The following is a 15,273-nucleotide window of genomic DNA, read 5'->3' on the forward strand; positions in this document are numbered from 1 at the left end:
TTTCCACAGGAAAAAACACTGTATTTATGAACATTTCTTTTCCGCTAGTTCACAAGTCTCTTCTAGTATAATGACAGGACAAATAAATCCCAGTTCAGAAAGAACTACTTCCCATTGAAAAACCATTTTAGAAGTTTTATTTCCTTATCCATTTCCCTTCCATTATACTTGAGGTAAACTTATAGCAAAAAGGAACAGGTGAAATTTGACCAAACTCATTTGAAGGCCTGACATTCTGCAATTTGCTTATAATGAAAAAGCAAATAAGAAAACAATCTATAACAACAGTAGCCAAAAAGAAAAAAAAAAAAAGGTGTTTGTGACTATTCCTTTTATTCCTTTAACTTATTGTAGGTGTGATTTTTAACTGTTGGCTGAGGTGATCAAAATGCACCCCTGGGACTGTGATCCTCCAGAATAATATCTAATTCAGTCATAGTTACGACTAAAGTGACTTTTGTGGCTCTTCGAATTTAAAAAGGTACAATATGAAAAACTGACTTTGGCTATAGACTATATGGAGTTACTTGGTTCAAGAATGGTTTATTTTATTTGGTGTTTCCTGCCTTCCCTGATTCTAGGTAAGAGGAAGGGAAATGACATTCATTGAATGATTACTTGGCCAAGCACTGTAGTAAGTTCTTTAAACTTCTCAGCTACCTTGTGAAGAAGACATTGTTACCTCATTTGACAGATGAGGAAACTGATCCTCATATAGCTTAATAAATTTTCCAGAATTGCACAGCTAGTAAATAGAAAGCCAAGGAAGAAGCCCTGTTCTGTCTGACTTCAAAGCCCATACTTTTTCTACCATTTGTTGATATCTTTTAGCAGTTATAATTATGGACTGCAGATATAGTTGAGTTTTCTGGATATTTCTGCTTCCCTGGCAACTTGTGCCAGATCACGCATTCTTTTTCCAACCACCATCCAAAAAGACTTCATACTTCAAGAGACTCTCAAAAAGAGAGGATTCTCACCACTGGAGACCTGCATGATTTGCAGAGGACAAATATATAAGAAATATTTTTGCATGGAGGCTCTACATATATTATTTGACCATTCTGTTTTTCCTTTCCTAATATAAGGCAGGCTATGAAAGGCTAATCGGGAATTATTGCTATCCAGCAGTCACCATTTTGCAAGATACCATGTAGATTATAATGGCATGGAACCACTAGGTGCCAAACTTATAGATGTTAAATGTTATAGGAGTTCACAGGCAAGATCAAGAATGGTTTCATGGAGGAGGTTGGAATAAATGTTTGTGAAACTGAAAGGCACTTGAAGGATGAGTAGGTTTTGATAGGTTGAGGTAAAGAGGTAAAAAGTAGGCATTTCAAGATAGGAAAAATATGAACAAAGGGACAGAAACATAAATAAATATGCCTGATGCAATTGGGTCACCTCCACCACATGACTTAACTGTCTGAAGCTATGCATTGGTACCCTCAAAATATAACAAGTAAAATTTACTGAGTGTGTACCTTATGTCATGCACTACTTAAAACTCATATTATGTGCTTTAACCTATTGAATTCTCACAGTAATCCTTTGTGGCGGGCAATGTGATCATCCCCATGTTACAGATGAGGAAACTCATGAACAAAGAAGCTAAGTCATTGTCGCACATCTAGGAAGTGATAGATCTAGAGCAGTCTGGCTCCAAAGGCCATGCTCTTAAGCCCTAACCCAGGCAGAGGTGTGGAGGCATTACCTTGAGAGTAGCTGAGGAGGAAAGAGGGTTGAAAAATTCTCCTGTACTTGGAGAATTCACCTGAATTTTCAGACGTTTTTGTTTTTTTTGCTATTTTCTTTCCCCTTCTCTGTTTTTCCAATTTAAAAACCCTAATTTTTAGGTACTCAGTCTTCATTCTCAGATCTGTCCTTGCATGCTCCTTTATCCACCCCAGTTGATCCTTTTTCTTTTGATTTTTCTCCACTTTTTTTCTTTTTCCTTTTCTTCCTCCCTCCTTTTTTTTTTTTTCTTTGTCCTTCTCTTCCTTCCTCCCATTTCTAGGTTATTTGAGTCTGTAATATCTCTTCCTGTTTGTAGGACTATGGTTCAGGAACTGCACCATTCCCATAGGAATCTCCAGGGCAAGAGTGGAAAAGGTTACCGAATTGCAGAAGTTGGGGACAGCTGGAAACAGCTCAATCAAGGGTCAGTGAGCTTAACTCTCCTCTCCCTCCACCTGCCACCCTCCTCGTCCTGTCAGTCTAGCAAGGCCCACATGTCGGAACAATGAGAGTCCTTAATGGAAGGAGTCAGCCTCAGAGCCCGTGCCAGGATGGGTTTTGCCTCCTCTGCAGGCCCTTAGGGGACAATTCTTTTTGTCATCTCGCCAAGCACAGCAGTGGATGTATTTATTGTACAAGAGGGAGCGCCAAGAGAATCTGGGCATAGTATTCCAGCAGCTCTATCTTAGTTTTCTGAAACTTGAAATCCATACCTGTCTAGAATTTTTTACTAGGTATCGGAATGGTTGTCTTTGGTTCTAAAAATGGAAGAAAAGAAACAAACAAAAAAGCAATTTCTGATGGAAATGGAACCACTAATTTCAATCCAGAGACTCTGAGTTGGTTGGAATTGCCCAGGTGGTTTTTATTATGTCTCTTTCTGATTGCTAGTTGCCTCCTACAGAAAGAAGGGCAGAGACGTTTTAATACTGTAGACATTGGTGGAGCGCCCATCATGTGTCTTCATTTTACATAGTACTGGGGAGAAGTGTAGAGGGAGATCTGAGACTAAAAGCAAACAGTCCTAAAATGATATATAAAAATAAGTAAAGCCTACAACAATGTCAAAACAATAGGAGGCTGAAAGTTACTACATTTGAAAAATTTGAGGAGCTCCTTTTTCAGGAATTATATTCGTAACTATTTGAGCTACAAAACAGTCACTCCTGAACACTACCGTGTTTACTCATTTACCTTAGTACTAGATTTGGTGACAAATAACTACTGATTGTCTTACAAAAGAAATTTCATCTTCAAAGAAAGAAAATTCATTATTACTGGGGCTACAAAGAAGAATGTACTATAGGCTTCATAGTACTAAGAATGGCAGCAGTATAGAACAGGGACTGAATCCCAGAGTGACTACTTTGAAGAGAATAACTTTCATCTGAGAGTATTAAGTTTTTGAATGCTTTTTAAAAAATAAAGTTGCATTGTTTTATGATTATGCTATGAACACCAAGTCGCTGACATTAGATGGATTAAAATTTTGTGAGACCTATACATATAAGACTTTTAAAGAATAACTTAAGGCAAAAGGCAGAATAAAAACAATTGTCAATGTGGTACATATACACACACACAGTGGGATGTTATTCAGCCTTACAAAAGAAGGAAATCCTGCCATTTGTGACAACATGGATGAATCTGCAGGGCATTATGCTAAGTGAAATAAACTAGACAGAGAAAGACAAATATGCATGGTATCACTTATATGTGGAACGTAAAAAAAAATCAAATTCATAGAAACAGAGTAAAATAGGGGTTGCCAGGGGCTGGGGAGTGGGAGAAATTGGGAGAGGTTGGTAAAAGGGCACAAACTTTCAGTTATAAGATGAGTAAGTTCTGAGGATCCAATGTATAGCATAGTGACTATAGTTAATACTGTTTTGTATAATTGAAATCTGTTAAGAAAGTAGATCTTAAGAGTCTGCACTAAAAAAAAAAAAGTAACTATGTGAAGTGATGTATGTGTTAATTAACTTGATTGTGGAAATCCTTTCACAATGTATATGTATATCAAATCATCATGTTGTACACTTTAAATATATTATAATTTTATTTGTCAATTATACCTCAGTAAAGCTGGAAAGAAATTTACAAAAGAATGTATTATACAAATGAAAACAAAAACAAAACCCAATTGTCAAAATAGTTGAGGAAGGGAGGTCATATAGACTGGAATTCTTGCAACAGACCATGGGGAAAGTGAAAATTCAAATGAGTAAAATTTGGGAATCTGGAACATAAAAAATTCAAATGTAAGGTTTAAAGCACAGGAGCAGCCTAATTAAACATTATCTTTAAATTAAACAATTTATTGAAATAATAACCATAAGGATATTGGGCGATGTTATATGAGTTCTCTAATCAATGTTAAAAAAGTGAGCTACTTAATCCTTATTTGACCTGTAAAATCATGCTAGCTCTTGATAGGAGTCTTATAAAATACTGTTGGAAACATTGCCTAGTACATTTAGATGCATTTTCTTGAGGCTGTTCACATGTCTGACTAACCCAGAGACTATAGATCCCTTACACTGCTATATTCCCAGAATCCCATAGAATGTAGTGACTAAGAATACCTTGCAACAAGAAATAACAAGTGTTGGAGAGGATGTGGAGAAAAGGGAACCCTCATACACTGCTGGTGGGAATGCAAACTATTGCAGCCACTATAGAAAACAGCATGGAGATTTCTCAAAAAGTTAAAAATAGAAATACCATATGATCCAGCTATCCCACTACTGGATATTTATCCAAAGAACATAAAATCAACAATTCAAATAGATTGATGCATCTCTATGTTCATCACAGCATTATTCACAATAGCCAAGACATGGAAGCAACCCAAGTGCCCATCAACAGATGAATGGATAAAGAAGACGTGGTATATATATTTACATATAAAATGGAATACTACTCAGCCATAAAAAAAGACAAAATTGTGTCATTTGCAACAAGATGGATGGACCTTGAGGGTATTATGCTAAGCAAAATAAGCCAGACAGAGAAAGACAGACACTGTATGATTTCACTCATGTGGAAGATAAACACATGGATAAAGAGAATAGATTAGTGGTTACCAGAGGGGAAGCAAGTAGGGGGAGGATGAAAGGGGTAAAGGGGCACATGTGTATGGTGACACATAAAAACTAGACTATTGGTGGGGCTGCCCTCTGGCATAGCGGTTAAGTGCGCGTGCTCCGCTGCTTGTGGCCCCGGTTTGGATCCTGGGCACGCACCAACACACTGCTTGTCAAGCCATGCTGTGGCAGCGTCCCACATAAAGTGGAGGAAGATGGGCACTTATGTTAGCTCAGGGCCAGTCTTCCTCAGCAAAAAAAGAGGAGGACTGACAGATGTTAGCTCAGGGCTGATCTTCCTCACCAAAACAAACAAAAGAAAACAGCTAGACTATTGGTGGTGAACACGATGCAGTATGTATAGAAATTGATATGTAACAGTGTACACCTGAAATTTACACAATGTTATAAGTCAATATGACCTCAATAAAATAATTAAAAAAAAAAAGTGTTGCAGTCCCAGCTAGTAAAGTCAGCCAGGCTCCTACAATAGCTAGTAATCTATGATTATACATGGTTATTTGTTCAGAAAGTACTCCCAAGTAGTAAATGAAGATTAATAGACAAATATACCAGGAAAAATAAGATCTGAAAACAACCGACATATTTATTTCTCTAATTGTGAGCTGAAGATTAAAAAAATATCTAAATGAACTACATGACTGTAGTTTTACTGGCTCTTTACTTTGTAATCAAAAGTTCCAAATTTGGCCTTTATTCAGTCATGCAGAGAGCCTATTCAACATGTTCCATAGATTTAAGAAAAAGGAATGTAACTAAACTTGTTACTAATTTCCAATTGTAACATTAAAGGCTTAGATGAAAATCCACTATGAGGAAATAGATTCATTCTGAATCAACTTAAATTCCATAGGCATTTAATATAATAATAGGTTATATTTATTGAGCATCAATTAAATGCAAAACATGGTGCAAAGTGGTCTATTTAATCCTTACAACAAACCTATGAGATGGGAACTGTTATAATCCTTATTTTGTAGATGTGAAAAAAAGGGGGCATAGAGAAGATAAGGAACCAGCCCCAAATCACAAAGTATTGAGGCAAAAATAGGACAGAAACCCAGTTATTTCAACTCCAGAGCCCCACTTAAAAAAAACACTTTCATTTATAGCAGTAATAAATGTGCATCGTTTAGAGGTAAAATAACTACAAATCCTATAATTGGGTTGAACATTTAATTTGTTGTGTACTTTTGAGAGTGAAAGGGGGTTGCTAACTGGATAGGGCACTAGGAAAACAGGCATAAAACAGGACATTTCTGAGAAAAGTGGATGTATGGTCACCTGATTTATAATGAAAAATCGCAGTTCCTGTCTACAGTGTCCCTTGCTCCCCAATTCCTGCTCCTCAGAGGCAACTATTTAAACTCTTTTTGCTGCTTTTTTTGGTTTTGGTTTTTATTTTACATTTGGGAGTTCTTTTTTCAAGAATTGTATAGAGAACTATTTATCCAAATAGCATGCTATATTATAGAATCTTGATTTTTCTATTGTAGATAACTATATATTGATTTCTACTATGGAACACAAGGCTTTAGCTTTCTTATGCTTTCTGGCTAAACAAACTTTTCCTACCTTCATTCTCCTCTATTTTTTTTGTTAAATAATTTTGTGTTTACATTATTAAGACTATATAAATTTGGTCACAGTTGATCCACATATAATAATAATGTTTTACCTTTTTAAAATCTACTTACTATTTTTTCTGGAGTTAACTATCTTTTGTGTTCATTTTTGCTTAGTTTTCTATGTACCTGTTGCTCATTCAGCCCCAAAGAAAGCTTTAGAGCTTTCTTTCTAATCTCGAAATCTCCTCGTGTAATATCAAACCTCATAGGTAATAGATATAAGTTCCACTTTTTCCCTTAGCAACATCCCTCTTGTATTCTCCATCTTTTTTGATTCAATATGACTGATTGCCTTCTAAATCTACTATTCCATAGTTTTCTTGGGATCTGTCATCATCATTAACCTGGGGATAGTTTGCCTTTCTTTTGTTTTAGATTTTCTGTATCCTGGATTGCATGTCTTTCTCTTAGTGTCTCCCAAACCAGAGCCTCTCTGAGTCAGTGTCTACCTAGAGTAATGTCCTGTTTTCTCTTGGCAGGGAGGGGTATAGTTTACTGGCGGTGTAGGGTGGGGGAGGGCATCTAAACTCTGAATGCTCACATTACAGACTGAAAAAGGAATCCTCACCCTATCTTGCCCCTTAGTCTTCAAAGTCACCTGGTACCTCCAATTCCTGAATCTTTCTAGAGTTTAGCAGCGTGAACGTGCTTGTGCTGTCCAGGCAGTTGGGTCACCTTTCTCTTACTGAGTCACTTGCTATTCATTTCTTCTTTTTTTCCATCTTCCTTTGTTTTCTTTTCTGTTCTCTGTGTCCTGAGGAATTTATTTATTTTTTTTTTAAAGGCTATATTTTTTAGAGCAGTTTTAGGTTCACAGCAAAATTGAACAGAAAGTACTGAGTTCTCATGTACTGTCTTCCCCGAAACATTCACAGCCTCCCTCACACTCAACACCTTTCACCAGAGTGGTGCATTTGTTGTAATTGGTGAACCTACATTGACAGATTATCACCCAAAGTCCATAGTTTACACTAGGGTTCATTCTTGGATTGTACGTTTTCGGATTTTGACAAATGTATAATGACATCTATCCGCCATTGTAGTATCATACAGACTAGTTTCACTGCCCTGAAAATCTTCTGTGCTTTGCCTGTTCCACCCACCCTGCCCGCTAATCCCTGGCAACCACTGATCTTCGTAATCTCCATTTTTTTGCCTTTTCTAGAATGTTATATAATCAGGATCATGCAGATTGGTTTCTTTCATTTATTAATATGTATTTAATATTCTTTCATGTCTTTTCATGGCTTAATATCTCATTTCTTTTCAGTGCTGAATAATATTCCATTGTATGGATGTACTAGTTTATCCATTCACCTACTGAAGGGAATTTTGGTTGCTTTCAAATTTTGGCAATTATGAATAATGCTGCTATAAATATCTGTGTGCAGGCTTTTGTGTAGCACATAAGTTTTCAACTCATTTGGGTAAATACCAAGGAGCACAATTGCTGGATTGTATGGTAAGAGAGTATGTTTAATTTTGTAAGAAAATACCAAACTGTCTTCCAAAATGGCTGTACTATTTTGCATTCCCACCAGCAATGAATGAGGGTTCCTGTTGCTATACATCCTTACCAGCATTTGGTGTTGTCAGTGTTCTGGAGTTGGCCCATTCTAATAAGTGTGTGTAGTGGTATCTCATTGTTTTAATTTACATTTACCTGATGACATATGATGTGGAGCACCTTTTCAAATCTTATTTGCCATCTGTTTTTCTGTTTTGGTAGGGATCTGTTAAGGTCTTTGGCCCATTTTTAAATAGGATTTTTTTTTTCTTATTGTTGAGTTTTAAGAGTTTTTTGGATACCAGTTCTTTATCAGATACATATTTTGCAAATATTTTATCCCAGTCTGTGGCTTGTCTTTTCATTCTCTTAACAGTGTCTTTCACAGAACAGAAGTTTTTAATTTTAATGAAGTCCATCTTATCAATTATTTTTTTCATGGATCTTGCCTTTCATGTTGTATCTAAAAAGTCATCACCAAATCCAAGGTCATCTAGATTTTTTCCTGTGTTATTTTCTAGGAGTTTAATAGTTCTGCATGTTACATTTAAGTCTAGCATACATTTTGAGTTAATTTTTGTGAAAGGAGTAAGGTCTGTGTATAGATTCAGTTTTTTGCATGTGCTTGCCCAGTTGTTCCAGCACCGTTTGTTAAAAAGACTATCTTTTCTCCTTTGTGTTGGCTTTGCTCCTTTGTCAAGGATCAGTTGACTATATGTGTTTGGGTCTATTTCTGGGCTCTCTATTCTGTTTCACAGAGTTTTTTTTTTGTCTACTCTTTCACCAATACCACAGTGTCTTGTTTACTGTAGCTTTATAATAAGTCTTGAAGTTGATGGTGTCTGTCCTCTGTATTTTTTTTTTCTCCTTCAACATTTTGTTGGTTATTCTGGGTGGTTTGCCTCTCCACATAAACTTTAAAATCAGATATCCACAAAATAATTTGCTGGTATTTTTATTGGAGTTGCATTAATCTATTTATCAAGTTAGGAAGAACTGACATCTTGACAATAGTGAGGCTTCCTATCCATGAACATGGAATATCTCTCAAATTCTTCATTCTTCTTTGATTTCTTTCATCAGAGTTACGTAGTTTTCCTCATATAGATCTTGTATATATTTTGTTAGGTTTGTACCTAAGTATTTCATCTTGGGGGCTGCTAATATAAATGGTATCATGTTTTTAATTTCAAATTCCAGTTGCTCATTGCTGGTATATAGGAAGGTGAGTGACTTTTGTATGTTAACTTTATGTCTTGCTACCTTGCTATAATCACTTATTAGTCCCAGGAGTTTTTTTGACGATTCTTTGGGATTTTCTACATTGACAATCATGTCATCTATGAATGAAGACAGTTTTATTTCTTCTTTCTCAATTTGTATACCTTTTCTTTTCTTTTATTCTCTAATTGCATTAGCTAGGACTTCCAGTACTTCTAGTACTGTTGAAAAGCAGAGGTGAGAGCAGACATCATTGCCTTGTTCTTGATCTTAGTGGGAAAGTTTATAGTTTAGGTTTTCTTTGTAGATTTTTTTAATGAAGTTGAAGAAGTTTTCCTCTACTCCTAGTTTGCTGAGAGTTTTTATCATGAATGGGTATTGGATTTTTTTAAATGCTTTTTTTTTTGCATCTATTGCTATGAGCACGTGATTTTTCTTCTTTAGCCTGTTAAGGTAATGGATTACATTAATTTTTGAATGATGACCCAGATTTACATGCCTGGAATAAATCCCACTTGATCATGGTGTATAATTCTTTTTAAACATTATTGAATTCAATTTACTAATATTTTGCTGAGGATTTTTGCATCTATCTTCATGGGAGATATTGGTCTGTAGTTTTTATTTTTTTATAATGTCTTTATCTGGCTTTGGTTTTAGGATAATGCTGGCATAGGGCTGACTTTTTCCACTTTGTTTTTGTTGAGAAAAAGTGTTGTTTTCTTCTTGTGCCTGGCGGTATTCACCTCAACTTCTGCAGAAAGAGATGTATGGTGGAGAAGGAATTAACCTGGGCTTTGAAGGAGCAAAAGGGAAGAAGTACAGTATGGTGGCCAAGAATCAGGTGTCGGATTCAAATGAGACCCAGATATGAGTCCTGGCTCTACAACTTACCGGCTCTCTGACCTTGAGTAAACTACTGAAGCTCTCTAAGCCTCGATCTCCTCATTTGTGTAGTGAAGACAGTAACATTGCCTGTCTCATAAAGTTGTCAGGAGGATTATTGAGATAAAGAGAGTAAAACACATAGAATGAGTGCCCAGCCCTCAGTAAGCATTTAATAAATGTTAGTTATTAATATTTTTAAGGCAAAGGGCAATGGTAAACTCTTTTAGGTGGATGAAGAACATTGAAGTAATCACCAGAATATGAAGGGTTTAAAGCAGAATGTGCCACGAAGGAATTTAATTAAGCCAAAGGAATATGTGAAGAGTCTTTTAGTAACTGATAAGATTTTGCAAGAGTATAGGAGACAAGTTAGAAGTTAACTTTCACCCGACTGCTACATAGCTGAAGCTCAGCCTCCAGGTCTCAGCCTTCAGGAAGCCTGCCTTGACTCTCCACCTTACACTCCATCAATTGGGTGTTCCCGTTATGTGCTCCCATAATAGCCTGCACTTCCTGTATCCTAGCATTTACCATATTATATTGAAACTTGTCAGAATACCCTGCTAGGCTCTAGGCTCTTCAAGGTCAGAATTCATGGATGTCTTATTACAGTGCCTGTACTTGGCACATAAGAGGCACTCAATAAATCCTGGTCTAAATGAGTGAGTAAATGAGAATACAGTATGGAAGTAGCAGGTAGGAGGCTTTGAGCTGATAGTGCATTTATGGTACATATATGGTATAAAGTATACCATGTTTGGGAACCTGAAATACAGTTCTACAACATTATACTTCCTAATACTCAGTGATATGATAATAAAATAGGACATATAAGAATGGGCCTAGCCTGATGTCTAGCACACATGCAGTAAATGGGTGTTAGATTTGGACAATATTGATAGAGTTAGGGCCTACTCAACAAATGTTCTCAAAGTTCATAGTGTTTGGGGTTAGGAGCTGGCACGGGGGGGGATGGAGGCAGCAGTGGATGTTTTGTTTACAGTCCAGTAGAATTTTGAAAATAGTCTTTAAATTTGGGGAGATTGACTTGGAATGATCGGCTTCTCTTTGACAAACCTATTTTTAATTAAATGGCATTTTCTTTGATCATGTATTTGTTATAGTAGTCTAACTTTAAAAAAAACAGTGAATATATAGTAATTTTTCAAAAAATATACAATGACTAGTTAGTTCAATATGAATTAGTGATTTCCAATCTTGCTGTTAGAAAGAAAATTGTGCAGCTAGTGTGGGAGAGCTCTAATTTTGAAACATTGCTTAGAATCACCAAGTTCCATTATTCTCTTGCTTGTTCATAGTCTTATTGTATGTTTAAGTTAAACTATTTGATTATATTTTAGACACACCTGAGTGAAATATGTGCTGAGCTGTGGACTGCTCTTACATATGAACATAATTTCTTCCTTTCTCAGCCTCGTTGCCTTCTAGGTCTTTTGTTTTTTCCTCTACTCTTTCCTACAGTGTTTCCTTCCCTTTTCAATATGCTACATACTACTATTTCTTTCACCTAAATTTAACTCACATTAGTTTTATAAAAAGAAAAAAAAAACTGTTACCCACTTAAAAAATGCATTTTTTTCTCTTTTCTCTGTGTTAATGCCTTATCTAATTCCATCACATTTGGCTAACGTGTTGGGAGGTTGCTTACTTAGCCAGTGTCTTTCCTTTTTGACTATAAATCCCAAATGGATAGTTATTTTTTTAGACTACTTTTGCATGGCCCAGCTTTTCTTAATGTGGTATTTAATTAATACCACTCCAACTATATTCTACATTTCTAGTCTCAATAAATGTTTAAGTTATAACCACAGCTTATAATTCAGTACTGAGAAAACTAGAAAACTGTGTGTGTGTGGGGGGGGACGGTGCACATATATAAGGCAATGATATGTAATATATCTGTTGCTCATTTAAAACTTTGGCGTCGCCTTCATTACCTACATGTCCTGTATATCTGTAAAAGATCACATTGAGCCTGTGTGTAATATTTACCATTGATACTGCCAAAGTCCTGAATTGAATTCTTTCCAGAAATGTTAAGGTTTGAGTTTATTGTTTCAAGTTAATGAGTGTGCCTTTAACTCAAGGCAAAGACAAGAGTTGAAACCAGATTATGTGGCCTTAAACCACACAACAATTTCCCTTGTGAAATTTTTTGCTGTTTGAGTTTAGTTTGTATAAAATAATCAAAACACTCTGTTGGAATTATAAGCTTCTAAAGTGTTTTATCCCCACAGAGTAGTTTAGATCATGTGTGGCAGTCCGGAACTTAGAAAGTGGTTGACTTAATTTATTGTAAGCATTAGAAATCAAAGTTAGCATTAAAAATCAACCCCTTGTGACTTTCCCCCTCTTGAGTGGAGCTTACATAAAACGATTGAATACACTATAGGATTCATCAGCTTTTGGTGAACTTTTAATTTGATTGTATAATGGTGTAAATTGGTTTTAAAAGTTTTGGAATCAAACTTGAATCACTTCTACTTAGCTCTGAAAGTCATTAAAACATAGAGACCTGCAGACTTTTATTGATAAACATTTTGATTACAATTTTATTTTAAAGGACAATTCTTATTTCCATGTTTACGTACTTGGCTTCCAGGAAGATCTTATTGGTCATCTTTTCTTCAGAGTTATTCAGGACTAAACATAGATTGTAAAGGTTTTTTTTTAGCTTTATGTTGAGAAACGGATGTGTTCTTTGTCTTTTCCAGTATAAACTTAATATATAAGAAACTTGTATGTTATGTGATCGTTTACATATGCTTTGTATATGCATAGAATAATTTATTTAAAACTAAAGTAAGCATAGGACAGTGGAAGCTTAACAAGCCTGATCCTAATGACTTTAGCTTGTTCAAGAAAGCATTACTTCAAAAGCAAAACCAAAACAGACAAATAAAAAACTGACTTTTATTTCTTAGGGTTTTAAAATACATCAAATTCTCTATAGTTAATGGATTATATTGTTAGTTAATAAATCATATACTATCAATGGCATATAAGTTTCTACAAATGAAATTTGTGTATCCATATAAATGTTTTGATATTCTTTTGTACACATTACTGTTTCTCCAAGAAGAATAAAGAAAAACCCCCAACTTTTCTAAAATAAATACCAAAAAAAGGAGGAGGGTATTGGTAACTGTAAAGTCAATGGAATATAACATGAGATTACAGTGTCTTTACTTAATAGTCATCGCTTTTGAGAAACAACTGGATATTTTAAGGTGACAACTCTGTAATTATTTTTGGAATACTGTGTGTGCGTTATGAAATCCACAACCATTTCTATTTTCCTCTTAGTACAGCAATTTGGTGAACTGTAATTTACTGCAATTTGTGTGGACAAGGATTATAGATTATATTCTACTATTAATATTCCCAAATACAAATTTGTGTCAACAAATCCAGAGGTGGCATATGACCAAATTCAATGACTTATGCTTAAGAAAACAATAGTTAATTATAGTTTTAAAAGGTAGTATATTTTTCAGCCATTCAAAAACACAAAACAGTCTTCCAGCAGTAATCTGGGGTTTGTATCAAATGAAGGCATCTTGCTGTAACATCTATGGGACCTCTCGGAGGCTTGGTGTTCATTAGGATGTACATATAGAACAATTTACTGTTCAGAGGGCTGATTAGGACAGTACAAAACCAAAGCAGTCACTAATAGCCTACCCCCTTGCACCTCCCAGGAATTCAGTCTCTGTAATTGCTAATATATTGGAGGGTAGAAGTTCATTATGGTAGATACATATACTTTAAATTGTGCACCTGAGTACTATATGAAGTTATGTGTGAAGAAGAGACACCTGGTTTTGATGTTTGGACACAGGAAGATCATCTCAGCCCCCAAACTGACTCCTGTATCAGTTACCTGAATCACCTGACACTCATAAAAATTCGTCCTATGGGCTAAGACATTATCTCAAGAAATAAGACTCCCTTAAAGAGTTTTTGACTCATGTCAATAATTTTATATATATTTTACCAGTATTTTATAATTTACAAATATACAGAATTTACAAATAAATTCTTTGTGACAATTCTGTGGTTCATTGTCATTCTCCTATTAGCAAGGAAGAGCTGAGGCTCAGAGAAGTTATATAACTTGCCCAGGGACATATAGCAAATGGCACATGGAAGCTTCTGACTCTAAATCTAATGTTTTTATTATTACATTACAGCAAGGATATAGGAGACTCCTGGCTCACTGGTTAATACACAGGAGAGTTTAGCAGATTAGTGGGTCAGAGATGGGAGAGGGTTGGAAAGGTGCTTTAGGTCAAAGTGGAGAGGGAGGCAGTCAAGGACACTGGGCACCCAGGGTTGGGTAGCGGGTGGAGTTGAGGTGAGAGATGGAGTTGATCAAAAAGAATCAAGATGGCAAAGACAGAAATAGAAATCATATGACCAACCTCACTCTTTATGATTGCTCATGGCTATAAGAGCAGTAACTCTTTCTCCTCTTGCCACAGTTCCTAAGAGTTTCCATGGTATCTTTTCACCACCATCCTTCTATGTTGGGAAATAGACGGTTTGTTGAGAAAGGGAATTTAGACTTTTACCTTTTTGAGAAATTCTTTATGGGGCTTATTTAGTCAAGAAAAGGTGTGTGGCACTCTATAAGTACTCTTTCTGTGAATGGCTTCAATGATATATAGGAGAAACTCTGCAAACTAGATATTTCCTACAGTTACAATTTTTTCGTTATTGTCGTTAACAAGCACTCTATTAGAGCTGGAGGATCTGAAGCCAGAGTCCCTGAGTTAGACTCTGTGTCTTACTAGCTATGTGACTCTGGGCAATTTCGTCATCTGTTAAATAGTCATAATAATAGTAGCTACCTCATAGGTTGTTGTAAGAATTACATAAATAAATACATGTAAAGATCTTAGAATAGTGCCTGGCTCAGAGTAAGCTGTCAATGGATTTAGCTGTTATTACAATTCACAGAAAGTTATAATCAGGGCATGCCACAAGATCTGTGGATATACAGTAGTCCCCCATTATCCACAGGTGATACATTCCAAGACCCCCAGTGGATGCCTGAGACCACGGATAGTACCAAACCCTATATACTATGTTTTTTTCTATACATGCATATTTGAGGTGCAACAGCAAAACTATCACAAATTTCTTTTTCCTTCTTCAC

This window comes from Ceratotherium simum, chromosome 2 (genome assembly GCF_057802395.1).
Source record: "Ceratotherium simum simum isolate JZ-2026a chromosome 2, ASM5780239v1, whole genome shotgun sequence".
In the NCBI taxonomy this organism is placed as follows: domain Eukaryota; kingdom Metazoa; phylum Chordata; class Mammalia; order Perissodactyla; family Rhinocerotidae; genus Ceratotherium; species Ceratotherium simum.